Genomic DNA, 19,102 nt, shown 5'->3' with positions numbered 1-19,102 from the left:
TTTGTCTGGATGGTATTTCCACATTTTTTGTCACACTGTTCAATGCCAAATTGTTTAGACAGTCAGTATATATGTCGCTTGTTTGATATTAAGATACGTGTTTTGCAATAATGCCTCTGTAACTGACATTTTGAGACTTTTAGGACAATTCCCACAAAGTTTTCTCATAAGTATGCCATGAAGCAGAATTTTCCTTTAGAAGGGGATAGACATTAAGTTATGAATATTCCTTGAGGTGCACATCATGCCAGTTCAAAACATTGATTGTCATTTAAACTAGATCTGAAACTGTAGGATGTGAGCAGTCATGAGATGGGAAAGTTCCTGTTCATTTAAAGAGGTTATGCATGCACTAATTCCCGCTAGATCTCCAGAGCAAGACCATAGCAAACTGGCTTCTGAATGGCACTGCCAACTTTTAACTCCATTGAAGGGGGCAATACGTCACCAACAGGTGTCTTTGAAACAGCTGGAAATTACTAGGATTGAAAAGAACTGCATTCATGCAGAAGCATGAAAAAAATGACTTAACTGTCTCTCCACTCTGAGTTTTAAATCTTTTCCTCCTTATTCCTTTTCTTCTTTCCTTCCTGGGGCTCCGCAGGAAGACAAAATGAAAATCTGGAGAAATGTGACAATTGCTTTGGAGAGACCTGCTGCTTTGGTTAACGCCTGAGTAATAATCTGTAAAATATTTTCAGCTAACTTGGAACCAGTGAGCAGGAATTATAGTATCTAGACTACTAAATTAACATTCATCTACCAGAGGCATAAGAATGTCCCTTTGTCCCTACCTGTTACCAGCCACTCTGGTAAGGTTAACAGTTATCCATCATGATAGATGATGAATTTAATTTTTGCACTTTCCTCATAGCTTTAAAGAGCAGAAAACCTCATAGATTATTTTATACAATAGGTAGGTTTGGACCCCCACTGTTGTGTGGTATACACTGAAAGCACAATAAAGAAGAAGCACATCCCATAAACCGGTATTTTGTAGACTGTAAAATGAAGAATACACCCAGGAACTGCAGATCCTGTGAGCAGTAAATATCTCATTTCTGTTAAAACCAGTTGCATACTGTGAACAGGATCTCAGTTCCTAAGTGCAGTACTCAGAGCTCCATTCTGCCAGCCAGTGAGAAGCACGGGCTCCCTGGGCTCCTGTCAGATTCTGCGGGAGCCAATGAATTTATGTCAATGTCAGCCAAAAGGAGAATCAGGCTCTTTCTTTGAGGGTCCTGTGAGCTTAACAAAATACGCAGAGAAGTAGAATAATATTTGCAATAAGTTTACACTACTTATTTCTTTTTTTAAAATATCTGCTTTGATCTAAGTAGCAACAGCAGGCAAACAATCTGTATCCAGCTATCCAGTTATCAAAAACTGAGGGATCTCCTGTCAGTTTCCCATATTTTTGTGGTTATTTTTTTAGTGATTAATTTTTCATTGCCAAGTATTGTTTTCTCTGGGACTTCAGCTGAGTTTGTCTGTAACAGCATGACCATTAGAAACCATTAGAAACTAGGCAGGAGACCCTTGGTCTCTTGTTGCTCCTTACAAAAATCATTGTAACCTTTGCCTTTAGATTGGAGCCTCAGGCCTCCTGCTTTGTGCTGTAATTCCCATTTTGCCTGCTGCTCAGTCTCTAGCTTTTAATGTTTATCAGCCATCTTTTTTTTGATTGTGAGAGGCCAACCTTCTTCACTGCAGGCTGTTTTGTCTTCTATGTCTTGCAGTGGAGCCCTCTTTCTAGTCCTCTCCAGCCAGATGATGGTCTCTGGTGTTCACTGGGCCTCCTTGCTCCATCACTTCCACCTTGCATATCTGTCTAGAGGGCAGTGAGGAGGAGTGAAGAGCCAGTTCAAATGTTATAAATTTGTTGATACCACCAGACTAGGCAAAGTCTCATCCTCTGAAAATTTTACTTACCATCATTTACTTGCCAACAGATGACCTACATTTGCAAAGAGTTAAGATACTAGCAATGCCTTTGACCTCTCATTGTGAGGTCTGGGGTTTGGGGGTTTTGTTTTTTACTTTATTGTTTGTGTTATTTGGAAGCATGTGAGGTAGGTATTCTGTGAATCTACCTGTTTTGAACCTGTGACAGGTCTCCAACTATCATGCAACATTGGATTCTGGTGACTCAGATGATCCATTGTCATGCTCTTGTTTCTGTCTTGTATCTCTGGCTTTCTTCTGTTCTGTGTCACTGTCTTTGGAGGAAAAGAAGGAAAAAAAGCAGAAAAGGAGAACTGCAAGGAAAACTGAAAGACTTGAAGTGTGCAAAGAAAGACACGAACAAAAAGCAAGGCACAGGAAAGTGTATTTAGGGATAGAGAAAAGGGAAATTACTTCAAAGAGTGCAAGCCATGTTCTTCTTCCTACCAGTAAAAGAAATAAGCAGTAGCTAATACGCTGTTTTGCGATAATAGATTCACCTTCTAAAGATACTGGGACCATGACAGCCACAAATGTCCTCCAATGTCTTTGACAGGCACTGTTCTTTGGGTTTTATACTTTAAAAAAGCAGCGTGACATAGCCATTTTGCTGAACATAATATTACAGAGAAGCATGGGAATCTCCTACATGTGTATACTTTAGTACCTTGGTAGCTGAAATTCTTTTAGTCATCTTTTTAGGTCAGAGACTCCAGATGAGTTTCCAAAGCTGACACAGATTTGTCTATTCAATAACTGGAGACCAGGTATGTCTTCTATGGTCTGTGACACTAGCAAGGATCTTGTTTCTGTTTAGGGCCATTGAAAAAGGTCAGCTTGCCATGTTGTATTGAAATGATTCCATCACAGAGGTGGTCTGAGATGATGACAGGAGATAGAGTTGTGCTGGGATGCTGAAGCAAATTTTACTCTGCTTATGAAAAAAAGCCATAAAATGTGAAATCTCCAGCATGGGTGTTATGGGAATATTGTGCAATGCAATATTTGTAAGACATAGCAAACTGATCCATAAAAGCAATTAAACCTATAAAGCATGGACATGTGTTCTACTGCAAGTTAGCAAACGGTAATAGGGGAAATAAAAATAATAAATGGCAATTTGAACTTTATCTTAGTTTTCTTTGGGTTGTAATTGAATATCATTGGCAACATCACAAAAGATGATCTTTGGAAATTTTTTCCTTCCCCAAAAAGCATGATGTTCCTTTTCATTTAGAGAATGATCGTGGTACCGTTGACTATATGTCATCATGGAAAATCTTGTGAGTTTGGACTATTGATTCCAGGATATTTTGATGAGATGGGAATTGTTTTGTTTCTGCAGAACTACGACCTTGTATGAATGAATTTTAAAATTACTAATTCTTTAGGTAGTTTCTGATTTTCACCACATGGCTACATATTGAACTATCATCAGTCACTTATGTTCACAGCAAAAGTAATTTTGAATTGGTTGCCTGTATTGTAAGTTTAAAAGGCACTAAATTAAAATAAAATTATTTTTCTGATCTGACTTTTTGATTTGAACTGAGATTATATTCTGAGAAAATATATAAGACTAAAGATATAGAAAAGTTTTCTTCTTTCAGAAGAAAAGTATACACAGCATTATTTTTCTATTTCTTACTACCATTCCATGTATTGTTTCTAACTTGTCATTAGAGAATTAAAATGTGAGTGACTCTCCTCTCCTACTTTTCCTCCTCCTTTTGCACAAAAACCCAAAGGGCATTACAGAATTTCTGATTTGGTTTATGAGTAGAAAAAATTCTAAGTCTTAAGCACAATAACAGAAATAACTAAGGAAGACGGAATAAGACCCGGAGACAAAACTTTTCAGGGTTAAAAATAGGCATTTCCAGTAACTTTAAAAAAATTTTTTTCCATTGTTCGCACACTTTCTGTACAAATATTATCAAATTAAATTTTCAATATATTTATTTTCATAGTTCTGTTATGTCTGATTGATCATTTAGTACCACATGAAATTTTAATTTGTTCAAATTATAAAAATGATATTATAAATAAAATACAACATAAAAGTAGATATTATAAAATCTAAGATGCAAAATGTCTTTTCTCTCCAGATAGTAAAGCAATCCAGCTGGTGCTTACAGTTCAAATTTGATTTGGTCTCAGGAACTATAAGGATAAACACTAAAATGTGTTTATAACTTAGGTATTGAAAAAAACATCGTACTAAACACAAAAAGAGATTCTGGACGTCATCAGCTGTAGGATTTTGCAGATCTAGATAAGGCATCCGATGCCTGTGGCTGAAAAATGGTGCAAAGGAGAATATCATCATGCTGGTGGAAACAGAGGGGCCCAGCTGAAGCCATGGTTTTAGCAGTGCTCCCCTTGCCCCTTGCTGGTGATATCCCTGTGCATGCAGGGGTGAGCTTCCTCTCCGTCCTCATCAGTTTCTTTAACCTACCTGCCTGTCACCCACGTGTATACTGCATGGTCCTGAAGGCCATTAGAAACCAGTCATAGTAAAAATTACTCTCTCTGCAGTATCAACACTAACGACACATGACAAGAATAGCTTATCTGCATCTGTTGTATGATAAAAATAAACCAGTGTTATTTTAATTGCTTGCTGTCACAAGACCTTCGTCTTCTGCTGTGCAGACAAAATTCTCTGTCCTACTACAACACTAATCAAGCAGCGGAAAACCATTATCTTATAATAATATTCCTGTGGATAGGCTTTATTTCATAATTAGCTGTGAAGCTTTTTTTCCTTGAGCTGATAGGGTTGTACTGATTTTCTCTGTTCACATTTAATTTAGGATTGCTTTATGTTTTTGTTCTTCTGAGCAAGGAAAAGAAAAAGCATAAGAGAAAGCAAAAGACTTTTTAGTTGAACTTTCAAATAAAACTATATCAGTATAATTATTGCTTGCAGTTAATGCCTGCAATCTGTAAACTTGCAGTCTGTGTGCTTGGCATTGCAGGCAGAGAACAAAATGTGCTCTGCTCCAGAGAGCTTTTGATACGCAGTGCCTCAGCTCTCAAGTGAATTGCAGTATGTAAGTCATCAGAGTTGACAAAAAGTCTGTGAGAAAGGTTTTTCCTGCTTCTACAACCTTTTCTGAACTCTTAGGTCTTCCACAAAGGAGGGTGTCTAAGCAAGAAAACTACTTCTGTTGACTAGGACAAAATCTGTGTGTAGGGTCCCTATGCCTATTGACTTCATTTAAGTTCATCTGAAGGCAAAATCTGGTGCATTGCTTATTACAGCATTAAATAGCATTATGTTGCTGAAGAATGACGATTTTAATATCTCTCCTATACAGCCTTTGAAGAAATTTAAAGGACACCTAAATAAGTTCTTTCATTTATATTGATATGACTTTGTGAGAACACCTTGCTTATTCAGTTTTTAAAAGCAAACAATTCAAGTATCATCCAATTGAAGACATTTGATCAGTATGGCTATACTGAGAATCTGGCCCAGTTATTTTTTCCCTGGACACTGGCAAGTTTTGTGAACAAAAGTGAATAGCCTATGTTGAAAGGTTAGTAAGGTGGCACATAGTACTATTTCTCATTGTTATTAACAGAAGCAATCTTTTAATTGGAAACACAGCCACTGACCTAACAATGCAATGAGAGGCGTGTTAATAAATACCAGAGGACCATGTGACATTTCTGTTGCTCAGAGCTGCTTAGAAAGCAGTAGCCATGTCAAACACAGGCTAATCTGAGCACTGAAAATTGACGTTGAAAATGACATGCTCCCAGCTGTTATTTTTGCTACTCTCTCAGAGAAGGGGAAAGATGTCATTTCCAGGGTACTTCACCACCTCCTCTGGATTCTTGAATTCTTTGAAAGGGCAAGGATGGGAGAAAAGGTCTCATTAAGGAGCCCGTTATAACAGTTTTATTGTCCACTTTGTAACTTGAGCACTTTTGCTGTTTTCACCTGGGGAAACAAATGTGCTAACCTCACAGAGAAAGCCACCTGGGCTGGCACAGCAGCTTGCTACTGATTTCAAACAGCTGGGACTAACACAGTTGAGTAAAATTAAATTAATACAGCTATTTTCACATTCTTGAGGGTGGGGGTGCTTTCATCTACTGCCTGTTGTCTTTCTGCTCTCTGATCTGGAGGAGTTCTCATTTTCACTCTCTAACAACCCTGGCCCTTCCTGGGGTACCAAGGGGATGTTTTGAGATGGTGGTGGAGCTTAACTGTCATGTGCCTGACCATGGCTGGGGGTGCACCCCTTCACAGGGGTGAGTCTTTCTTTCTGTCCAGTAGGACTTTGGGGGTTCATGCTTGGCTGGTTCTTTAGTTTTTCTCCCTGCCATCCTCTCCAAATTGTTTCCCATCTTGCTGCTGCTCTCTGCCTGATTTTTCGGCATACCCTAGAGGGGGCTGCCGCACTGCTGGCCTCTCTGCCCTCTCTGCAGTCGTCAGCTGCTACTCTGGGTACTGAGCCAGTCCATCAACATCGTCACACTCTTGCTCTTTCCTCTGGCATACATTTCATATGTACACCTGCATGCAGAGGTGCAGTATTAATCTCTGGCTGGCTTCTAGTGGCCCGTTTTGGGACCATTTCAGGAATGAGGGGGTGTAAGACAAAGCACAGTGACTTCATCATTCAAAATTTACACAGCTAAACTGCTCCTTATGAACAAGTGATCATGCCTGAAAGTGTGCACGCTCTGTATGAAAGAACATGCATTAACATTACATGGGGGTCCAACAGTATTTCCTAGCTAGCAAATCGAACAGATACTGTAAAAAGTAGAAAAGCAATTGCCATGATGACTCCTTGCTACAACCCTGCCCCATGCTCGGGCCCCTCACTGTCAATGAGGAATGTTGTTTCTTACAGGCGTGCCATTAAATATCCTTGCTGTGTTTAAACAGTTCTGTCCACAGAACTTAATATGCAGACTTGATGGCACTAAAAATACTGATGATTTTGTTTGCAGATTACTGGTTGTTGTGGTTGTAAATCTGTTGTCATGCAAATGCCTAGTTTATCCTGTTTATGAAAGCAGCTACTTTTTCATTAATCTCCAGGGCTGTATTTTGAAGATGAGGCATTCTTTCCAAAGAAGCTTATAACTGGAAATACTTAGCAGGGGTATAGCAAGCATACAAAGCCTGATCCTATGCTGTTCAGTAGGTTTTCAGAAGAGTTCCGTATCTCATATACGGGCTTTTAGGCAGACATGTCAGGTCAATGCAAAGAACGAACTATGCAAACACAGGCCACCGCCTCTGAAAAAATTCACTTTCCGCAGAAGCGCTCCAATGCCTATGAATATACCTTTGCAAATCCTCTGGGTCAGGCACCAACATGTGTCATTATTTACATGAGTGCCTGATATCTTTGGCTTAGGACTTTTTTAGGGAATACGGCTATTATGTTCCCTGAAACTATATTAATTGCTCCGGTCATGATACACAGGAAGAAAGCAGGATAAATCACAGCAAGTGATGACACACACGCACATTGAGGGAGCATGTATTCATGTGCTTTCAAAAAAATAATGAAAAGTTTTCAGTCACACAAGGCACCTCAAAAATCTTGTGATGTAGAAGCCAGTAACTGTGTGTCTAACACTGCAAAATCTGGCACTGTTTATTCCAAGATGCATTGTTTATGGTTGCCAAGTAGATGCAACTGAATCCTCTCTATACTGCTCTACCTTCTGTGTCGTCTTCATGAGACTAGTGAAATCAAGAACAGGTCAGTCAACATTACCTGAACTGCTGTTTTCAGTTGATTTTCCTTGACATAAAGTCTTATGTCTTGTTCTTACTAAGGATCAAGAAATGATTCTCTGAAATGCAATCAACCATCCATGTTCCTGAACCACAGATTCAGTGAGAACCACTGTTTGGAAAATACTCATTGTAATGGAAAGAGAAAGATATTTGAAGAGATGGGAAATAAAAGTATTAAAACTTTGTGCAAAGTATTATTTGGAATCCAAATATATGCTGTTTAATTAAGCTCATAATTATTTCTCCCTAATGAAGCTTCGCTTTAATTGCTTTCCCTTCTGGCAATAGCCTTGAACAACACATAGGATTTTTTTCATGTGCAGTGCCGGAGTATATAAACTGGGGAAATGGCAAGCTCTCTGTCTGTGCAGGTCCAGCCCAGGGTTTTGCAGTACAGTGGCAGTACAGTCTACATGTTACATGATGATGCCATAGTAAAACATTCAGACTCAGTGCTTCCCAGAAGAATAAAAGAATACATACAATGAGTGGGAAAAAAATATACATGGAAAAGGATGTCTTTTTCCTCAAGTACTGAATCTCAGCTGCAGAGTTTGACTCTGCCCTGACCAACACCCACTCCATTCTTACTGGAATCTCTGGGCTATTTTTTAGGCCAGAGTTAACTGCTATTTTTTATTATGCAGTAAAAAGTACTTCTTTTTCCTTTTTAATTCTTTTTAAAACATTAAAATGCAGAGGGGAGCCTTAACTCGGCTCTGTCTCTCCCACAACTTAAGTGGTGGAGCTACTGCTATATTCATGCTTCAGGAGAGGAAAATAAAGCCAAGGCTGAGGAAATTCAAACCAGTAACTTAACTAGTGTTTTATCAAATGCTGTCTTTGGATGGGTGAACCAGCTTCCTAAAGGGAGCTCTGGGTACCCCTTCAACAGCAAAAATTGTGTCTTGATGTTACACACATTTAAAATTAATTTGGTTTATTTTGTCCCACTCAATCACTATAGAGGGTGGTATGGTGGATTTTATCTTCCTGGGTATCAGACAATAGACAAACAAAGCTGCTGTTTTATTAAAGTAGCCTTGAGCAGCATTACTTCAAACACAAAGCACATGACATCTGGGCATATGCTTAAAAGAATTTTCTTTATTTACCACTAAGCCAGTTAGGCAGAGGGTGGTTTGGTGATCATTGACCAGGATCTTGACACTTCTAGAGAATCTTCATGTGATTTTAAGCATACCATGCACCTCACTTGCCTGTATCTCATATTCTCACGTCTGATTGTGGAAAATGAAAGATACTTCTGAATCACATAGTGGTGACTATGCTAATGAATTGGCATATCTATAAATTGCAAAACTTAAGTTTAATGTGACTCACGGAAGAAACTGGCTACTTTTGTAGTTTGTCAGATACTTGGCATGGTGATCCTAAAATATGCATTATATTCACCAGGTGAGCCTCATTTGTATGTGGAATCTTTTTCACTGAGGTGGATGTTTCTTTGGAAGGGCTGCCTGTAACTGTGAATATTAGTGGGACAGTGGGATTAATGGCATACGGCTTGCTTCTCAGCCTGCGTTTTAAAGACTCCAAGAAAAGACTGCCTGACAGTTAATGGAAACAAAGCTCTGTTGGACAGAAAGGCTTTAGAAATGCAAAGCCTAATGATTATAGATGGCACTGTAGGAGATGTGTTAAAGACAAGTAGAACTCCTGATGTTATAGTGTCTGCTGCTAAGTGATACTACAAAACTACAATTCTTTAACCTTATCCATTGCTGTTGCACAGCATTTCTGAGCGCTTTTCCTCTCCTCACCAGATAGAGGTTTTTAGTTAGCATATATCTTTCTCAGTGTCCATCTTCATATATGTTTTAGAAAGCTGAGCCTTTGATGTACTTCATACAGATAAAGAAATACGTATTATCGTATATTCTATTAGGCGTATAGTGTTGTATTGCTGTGTCAGTATGAAAACTGTTATTTCATCTCTAGCTTCTTCCAGCCTGCCTGCATTAGCTTTTCAACTAATGATGGCATCGCAGGAAGCTATTGATGAGCTGACGGTATTTTATGATGCAGTGACATGTCATTTACTCTTTCACTGTCTGTGTAGTGAAGGTTTGTGCTCATAAATGTTAAAGAATTACCAACAAAAGAAACCAAACCCCCCTCACAATTCGCAAAGAAGATACAATGCAGACCTGCAATACAAACATATCTGTTCTGCTTTATCTTTTACTCTGAACTTTGACAGAAGAACAAGTCCATCCATGTGCAATCGGGGCAATCCCCAATATCAATACAGGCTGGAGGATGAAAGGATTGAGAGCAGCCCTGCCAAGAAGGACTTGGGGGTACTGGTGGACGAAAAGCTGGACATGAGTTGGCAATGTGCTCTCACAGCCCAGAAAGCCACCCGTATCCTGGGCTGCATCAAAAGAAGCATGGCCAGCAGGGCGAGGGAGGTGATTCTGCCCCTGTACTCCACTCTGGTGAGAGCCCACCCGGAGCACTGCATCCAGCTCTGGGGTCCTCAGCACAGGAAGGACATGGACCTGTTGGAGCGGGTCCAGAGGAGGGCCACAAAAATGATCAGAGGGATGGAACACCTCTGCTATGAGGAAAGGCTGCAAGAGCTGGGATTGTTCAGCCTGGAGAAGAGAAGGCTGTGGGGAGACCTTATTGAGGCCTTTCAATACTTAATGAGGGCTTATAAGAAAGATGGGGACAGACTTTTTAGCAGGGCCAATAGCAATAGGACAAGGGATAATGGTTTTAAACTAAAAGAGGGTAGATTCAAACTAAATATAAGGAAGAAATTTTTTACAATAAAGGTAGTGAAACACTGGAACAGGTTGCCCAGAGAGGTGGTAGATACCCCATCCTTGGAAACATTCAAAGACAGGCTGGATGGGGCTCTGCTCAACCTGATCTAGTTGTAGATGTCCCTGCCAATTGCAGGGGGGATGCACTAGATGACCTTTAAAAGTCCCTTCCATCCCAAAGCATTCTATGATTCTATGATGTGTGGTCAAAGCCAGAAGGGGCAAGGGGAGAAGGCAGAAGTAACACATAGCAGGGAAATGTAAATCTTTACATATAATTAATGCTGTAAAACCACAGTAAGCAATCAGGACTGCCTAGGTAATCTGCTCCATAGTCTTTCATGATTCAACAATTTAAATACAGTTTTTTCTTACTACATCAAAGCTTTTTGCAGAAGAATGACTTTTAGCCAGTAGTCCTGTTATACTCTTTCACTTAACAAAGACATACTCCAGCACAAGAATATTTCTTATCAACTCCAATGCTGTTGTGCAGGCAAATAAAATTACAAACCTAAGTGGTCAGAACAATTGTTAATGTCAAAGATATGTAAAAGCAAATTTTATAAATCAGGACTTAAATAAATTAAAGAAGATAAAGCAAAAAAAAACTGCATTAAGATAGCTCCATAGAAGTCTTTATAAGTTAAATGTAGAACAGATTATGTGGTGCATTGTGAAGAATTAGCTTTTGGAAACAATTATGCATGAAATACAACATCCATTTCAGTGGATAAACTGCTTAAATAAGGCAAATAGCACTTGGTGAAAAATTATAATGATGGTTCCAGGAGGGTTTTTTTTGAAAGACATATGAAGATATTTGTGTTATAGATATGACTTCAGGCAAGATGCTAGATATTGCAAAAATAAAGGCCAGTCTGTCATAGACTGTGATATGAAATAGCTAAAAAGACACTGTAAAAAGCTCTGAGAGAATCTGTAGCATAAAAAGATGATGGGACTATAAGCTTCTCTTGCACAGATAAAGGAAGTCTTTTCATTCGTTTACATTTCTCGTAATTATTTTGTGCTTCAGGATTAAGACATGCATGATGCAACGAAGATACCTGGCAATAGTAGATTCTCATGAGAATTCATCTGGTAATTGGCCTTTGAGGTTAAATCTCTGAATTACAGTAGGATGCAGGACTCAGTCTTATGTGCTTTTCCCATGAAAAAATGTTGGCACAGCAGGCTTTGAACCATTGAGTATGTGAATAAATGACAGTTCTAAATAATCTAGTCCTGAAATTCAGTTAAAGAACAATTGTTCCCTTATTTGCTGACAGAGTTACTGGAAGTCAGAAGTGCAATAAAATCAAATAATTTGGCTTCTGACTCTGAGTAACTCCAGCCAACCAAGTCCTGTGTGCTTACCCATGCAGCATTATCTGCTCTCCTCTCAAAATGTCCTTTAATACATCTTGATAATATATATACACCAGTTTGATCAAAACAGACTGTGCATGGCGTTTAGGGCAGATATTTATTCCATGAATGAGAGAAGAATTAGGCTCCTTAAGATTATATCATGTAACCACATGCCTGGCTCAGTGCAGGATACTCATACATTTACCAGCCACAATCATTCTTTAAATGTTTTAAAAAGAGCCTTTTCTATGAAGATTCAGTTCACATATGGACTTGAATTTTGAATTGCCAACCTTCATGAATTCAAACTAGAAGGTCAGTAGATCCCACCAGATGTAAACACAGGAAATAAATACAAATTATTTCCTTTTTTCACCTGTGTCCCTGATAGTGGGAATATTTTCTGCTTAGCTTGAAAGGAGAATACTATCTGTCTTGTTTCACTGCTTCCTGTATTTCTACCATTTTGAAACTGTTTAATCCATCAAGTAGAAACTGCTGCTCTTTGCATAGCGAGCTGCAGTGCTGAGAAATTTAATATGGAACACGATAGCCTCCTAGTTATTAACATTATAATTTCTTCCAGTATTTTACCGGTTGCTTATAAATACATTTTTGTTACAACATAATAGTGCATTCATGGTCATGATTGTATACAGGTAGGAGTTGTTCACTTTTCTCAAATATTAGCAAGAAACATAAACAAAAACCATATGTTTCAAATATTTCACTGAATACCTTTTTCCACTTCTGTGCATGTGTTGCAGCCATTTCAGCCCTGTGCTATTTCAAAATCCTACCACTTACCTTCATGTTTTATGACATACTCTTTATCTTTCTATATTTTTAAATGTGCTTTGTGCTCCAAACCAAAGATTTTTTTCCTCAACACTGACCCTCAATTTCTCTCCATCTCTGTGATTGTCACAAGAACAATATTGATTCCAGCTTTTAAACAGATCATTAGGTGTATTTGTGCTATAATCCTTGCTGTTTCTCTGCATTGTTAATCTTTATTAACTTGGCCAACTTGGGGATAAGTACTCTGTGTCTTTTGCATGGAGAACCCTGTTGTGACTGAGTGGGTGTTCCATCCACGTGGCATTTTCACTAGTGTTTTGATATTCAAAACTCTCTTGCTAAGAAAGAAGGGTTTCTCCACTGCTTAAATATCTTGCTGGCTCAACATTTCAAAGTATGCTTTGTGCTGTCCAGGCATTCTCGTTAATTGCTAGCACAAGAGATGGGCCAAAACCCAAAAACTTTGAATCCAACTCCTCTCCTTCCTCCACACCCCTTGTCTTTTGGAAACTTTGGAAAGCTGAATCCAGACACAGAGCCGAGTATCGCAAATTGGCCAAACCCCAATCCCACCTCCCCCACCTTAGGGGTTTTCCAGATCCTGATCCAAAACGTACTCCCTAGTCCTCTTTTCTTCCTCATTTCTTTGTAAGTTTCTTAAACTTGCATATTCTTTCCTTGATGATACTTTGGCAGTTTCACCTGATTAACTTTAGGTTTGCTCATGATGGTCTAAGCCTGCCTATAGAATCTGAATTTTGCTAAGAAGAAAAGGAAAGTGGAATCGAATCCCATTTGCATTACAAAAGCTAAAAACCATATAAAGAATTACCTATGCTCTAGTGCCATAGAAGGAAAATAAGGCAAGACAAAAGCCTTGTGAATTAGAACTCCAAAGAGGTTAAAAACTGTGTGAGGTTTTTTGTTTGGTTTGGTTTTGTTTCTTCAGTAATTTATAACTCATAAAGCTCCAACTGAGTTCCAGCTGGGGTGGTTTACAAAAATATGGGCTCTGTTCCTGCAATATTCAAAAGCAATATCATCAACCCCAAGTGTTGCTGTGTAATATCTCTAAAATCACAAGCTTGATAGCTCGAATCATGAGACTTCCAATAACTGCATGCAAACTTGTTTGTATCTGCTGTAGGTATCTGAGCCTTTAAAGATCATGTTTTCTGTTTATTTTTTGCCAACAGTGAGCCTAGAAACTTTTATAAAAACTGAAACTCACATATTGTCCTGACATCTGAAGCTGGGCCTGTGAGTTAAAAACCCAGTAATGACTATGAAACTGGTCATGGATTTGCAACAGTTGTCAGCATAGAACAGGTCTCTTACATTCTTGAAGTTCATTGCAAGATCTGAATGTATTCTGTAAGGTAATGGAAGAGCTCAGCAGTTAATGTCAATTTACTGACATACTGCTCACAATGTATTTCTTATTGCCATACATAGTTAAATGAGATTTACTTTAATGTGATTTCTCATGGAACTAACCAACATATTGGTCCATGTAGCTAAGGCTGGTAGTTTGCATCTTCAGAGATCTTGTACAATTCTGTGCTCTGTCAGTGACTTCATGTAAAATCATGGGCAAGTTAGTTAATCTCCCTGTACATACAGTGCCCTGTTTGTAAAACATAAAAGCAGTATTTCCTGTATTTTGTGGGCTGTTCAGAGAGCATGGCATGTAAACAATGTTATAGCAAGCTGAGATACAGTGCTAGCTGGGAGGCAAGACGCATGGAAAGACTGGAGATAAATAAATTGTGCAGGCTTCTGAAAGTAGGCTTGAAAAGGAGCATGCAGCAGCACAACAACAGGGGAAACAGTCTTGTGAGAGGAAAAAAAATTGGAAGGTAAAGGCTCCCTTTCCAGAAGGAGAGTGTGAGTGGCCCAGAGTTGTGTGTGAGCCCATTCACAGACAGGCACTGGGATGACTCTAAAAACAGGGATCCATTTTAGTCTGCCCACAAGGAGCATGTCCAGAAGTTGAGGAGAGATATTAAGGGTATGTGAGTGGCACTCTGGGAAAGGAATAAGCCTGAGAGAGAAACAGTATTGGAAGAATGATGCTTGTCTGTCTTACCTGGGATTCTCCGTCAAAAAAGGAGGATGCAGTTTTGCATCTGCTGTAGCAGAATTCCTCTGTTTTGCTGTTGTAATTCAGATTTCAAGCATGCCAGTTCAAGATGTTAGGCTCATCTGCTAAATTACCACACCCTTCCAATGAAAAAATGTGAATACAGTGTTAAATTCTTGTGAAAAACACTGCAAGAGTCTATAAACTTTTAGATATTTTGGTGAGATTTTGGTTTAGATTTTTCTGCTGTCAAAGGTTAAGGGCTGTTACTGAAGCACAACAGGTATCTTAATTCATAAGGTAAATGGTGACAGTCCAACATGGGTGAGGGGGACATCTTTGTAGCTCATCACTTCAATGAATGCAGTTAGATTTCTAGAAAGAACCAGTCCTAACATATGAATTCACTCCATCTGTTCCCATAATTCTTGCAGAGGAAGCAACTGTTCAGCTTCAATGTTGAAAGCTCAAAATGTTTCAGATGAAAGCATCTCATCAGTTTTATTTCTGTCCGGTTAAACAAAATGGATTAAGCAGTGTTACGTATCATCTCTTTCTCGAGACTTCTCTTCATGCTAGATGTAGAGGTTCATGTGGGTGCCGAAGACAGAGAGGTCACAGCACACTCGTTCCAAGGTGACCTCATTGCACCCCAGTGCTTGTGGCAATGAGTCTCTCATACAGGGCAAAGACAGGATGAGTCTGAAGGCTGAACTATCTATGTATTGCCCTGCTAGGTGTGTATGAGGATGTTCATACTCCTCAGAGCTACATTGTTCCTGCTACTGTACGTTTGAATTTTATCTCAAGTTGTAGGTCTAGGTAGAGGTTTTGTATGCATCAGCATCTTAACCTTTGAGGAAAGTGGTTTCGTAATCACAGGTCATGTACATCTGGGTGAGCTTCACCTAGGCAGTCCAGAATATTGCAGTCCTTATAACTTTCATTCTAGTTTCTTTCATATCTACTGAAGGTACACATAGGCATACACACATGTAAATGTAAATCCTATCTAAAGCTCCTTATAGAGCACCAGCTCCCTCCCGCTTCTCACTTTCCATACTTGCACAAGCTTCCAGGTTCCCAGAAATCAATCCAGGGTTATAAGAGAAAAAACTTTAAGAATAACTGTTAACTGAAAAAGTAAAAAGAAATAAAAAATCCTGGTTGCTACAGACCTGATGGCAAAAAAGAGGTCCAGCCTCCAGGAAGAGACAGGTGGCTTCTGAGTGAAAATGGTAACATATTCTCCCCAAGGAGATCAGCTCCAAAGTTGAGTTCACTCTTTCCTGCTATAAAGCATATTGATGTTAACAGTTTTCTTCTGCCTGCATATGTGTTTTTCAAATTAAGTATTGTTAAATCTATAGAGCTTAAAATACTATTTCAGACACCCTTCTTGGCTTCTACTTCCATTTCATATAATCTGCCATAGGTGTACAGTGCCGATAACAAGCTCTGCTTCTCACAAACAGATGCAAACCAATTTAATTTAAATACCTGGTAGAGGTGAAGGAGAACTGGAACTAATGACCAGTTCAGAAAGTGGAAGGGGTAATTTTCAGAACGTGGAGTAGCGTCTATTTGTGCATTCACTTTCCCCTAAGACGGTAAAGGGCTTATGTTTGTAATATCAGGGTTTGGAGGTGACATATTTGCATATGTATACTCAGAAAGTGATACTGAATGCAATCCTGGACTCACCAATCTCCAGTATCAATTTTGCCAATGATCTTAAAGGACTCAGGACTTCATCTGTACCGTTAAGATTCTGCTGAGAACAACCTGTGTCTTACTGGTGAAATGAAGTGCTGGGCACAGTAGGCACCAGCCACATTGACTAACACATTCCTTGAGGTTTCAGCTATTGCTTCTGCTGCAGGTAGAAGTCTTTTATTGCTCTGAATTCTCGCATTCATTTGGGGTGCATGACAGAGAGAGTTTGGAGATGAACAGGGCCTGAGGCTTTGCACCTTTCAGGTAATGTTACCTTGTTTAGGGCATATTTTCCTTCTTACTATAGGCTTTATTCTTGAGTATATATATGCAACCCAAAAAGAAATACCTCCACCCCAAACTAGTGTTCCATATCTAGAATGACCTTTCAGCAAGATAAATAAATGAACTCCATACAAAATGCATATATTCAGTATAACAAAACCCTGCACCTGAACAGCAGGATATGGAGATGTTCAGCTCCAGAACACTTCCAGGCACTTCATGCCTAAAAGTAATTTTTCAGTAAATCTACACTTCTTTTTCGGTTCATTTTTTTTTCAGTTTGGAATAATTCCAATGAGCCTTTAGGTAGATGCAGCACTGCTCTGTAGAAATTGGCAGATACTGGGCATGACTCCTCATTAAAGCTGTATGCAAGAATTTGAGTAGACCTTTCCTTTGGACTTGATTCATGTGAGTTTCCATTCCTTGAATTTTGCTTTGATTTCTAGGTTCAAATATGTGCAGAAAACTGAAAGCCAAACTGTTGGAAGTATGATATTCATGAGGTTTCATGAAAAAATTATGGGGTTTGCATGCATTTGTTGTGAAAACAAAATTCAAGCTGTATTTTAGAATCTGGTCTGAATTTTAAATGTGCAACAAAATATCAGGTCTGGTGAATTTCATGCAATTTACAATGTTATTATGAACATCTTGCTGCTCTGCTACTGATTAAATACATATCTTGAATAAAAAAAGCTCTTTATAGCTAAATCACCTTTTCAACATGTCTGAACATTGCAGGTCACATAATTTGGTAACATTACTACAAGATTCTCGACTCACTACAATAAAGACATTGAGGTGCTGGAGCGTTTCCAAAGAAGAGCAACGAAGCTGGTGAAGAGTCTAGAGAACAAGTCCTGTGAGGAGCAGCTGAGGGAACTGGGGTTGTTTAGTCTGCAGAAAAGGAGGCTCAGGGGAGATCTTACTGCTCTCTACAACTACCTGAAAGGAGGTTGTAGTGGGCTGGGTGTCAGTCTCTTCTCCCAAGTAACAAGCAATAGGACGAGAGGAAACGGCCCCAAGTTGCACCTGGGGAGGTTTAGATTGGATATTAGGATAAATTTCTTCACCGAAAGGGTTGTCAAGCATTGGAACAGGTTGCCCAGGGAAGTGCTTGAGGTATTTAAAAGATGTGTAGATGTGGTGCTTAGGGACATGGTTTAGTGGTGGACTTGGCAGTGTTAAGTTTATGGTTGGACTCAATGATCTTAAGGGTCTTTTCCAACCTAAATGATTCTATGATTCTATGATTCTATACTATGATTAACTTCCTTCTCTTGCCATCATTCTGCATGCAAAATTCCCATAAGCTACAATGGTAGGTCCATGAGCAGAACAATGGCAGGATACATGGAATCGAAGTATAAACCAGTTATTCCAGCTTAGATGATTTAGTTGCTTATTGAGACTTCTGTACTGATAAGAAGAATGTCCAAAAATTCCTTTAAAAAGAAACACCTTTTCCAAAGCTGAACAAGAAATGTCCAAAATCCGGAATTCTGAAATGGGCTTATGTAATGTTAGTGCACATCTCCAATTTAAAGTTGGGCTAAGAGAAAGGAAAAAAAAAAAAAGAAAAGAAAAAGAAAAGCATGCGGTTGTGAAAACATCCTCAGTTGTTTCATGCATTGTAAGCCATGTAATCATAATTGCAGCAGTTTTTTGGTTCTTAAAAATAAATCAGTCATCATTTAATCTATTCAGTATTACAAACCTTGCTGTTTACCATAAAAATTTGGCCCTGAGAATTTCATGTACTGGAATTCCAGGAGCTATCTGTAAGTACTTGTCCTATGATATTAGTCATCTTGGTGAAAGGAACACAGTATGGGAGAAAACAGACAGCAGTGGCCAGGAGATGTGTGGAAAAAATCCTTTTGTGCAACTCTCAGGTGTGTGTTGACACTGCTGGTGAAGCGGAGGGTTTGGGGGCTTTCTGTGGTGGTAGTGTTGTTGTTATTTATAAAAGGTACACTAGACTTTTAGTGGATGTATATGTTTAGTTTCCTGAGTTTTCAAGGGCAATATGAGAAGTTGTAAATTCTGCCATGGTGTCATCCTACAGTGGTTTCCCCACTTCTGAGCCAGAGGGTGGTGCAAAGTGGTCCATCCTTCCCCTCTCCTCCAGGAAGTGGTCTCTGGAGTTGCTGTGTGAGAGGATTTGGACACATAAAGGACTCACTGGTGGTAGAGAAATCTTAGTACCTGTTTTAGGCCTTTTCTCACCCCTACTAAGTTCAGTCCACCTAGCTGGTTTTCCATCATAGCCCCTTCCCACTGCACCTTTTCAGCCTTCCTGGCCCTGTTTCCTTGCCTGCCAAG

The sequence above is a fragment of the Nipponia nippon genome, unplaced genomic scaffold (genome assembly GCF_047370975.1).
Source record: "Nipponia nippon isolate SJK-2023a ecotype South Korea unplaced genomic scaffold, ASM4737097v1 scaffold_8, whole genome shotgun sequence".
Classification (NCBI taxonomy): Eukaryota; Metazoa; Chordata; class Aves; order Pelecaniformes; family Threskiornithidae; genus Nipponia; species Nipponia nippon.
The sequence above is the reverse complement of the archived record's forward strand: the minus strand, read 5'-3'. Positions refer to the sequence as shown.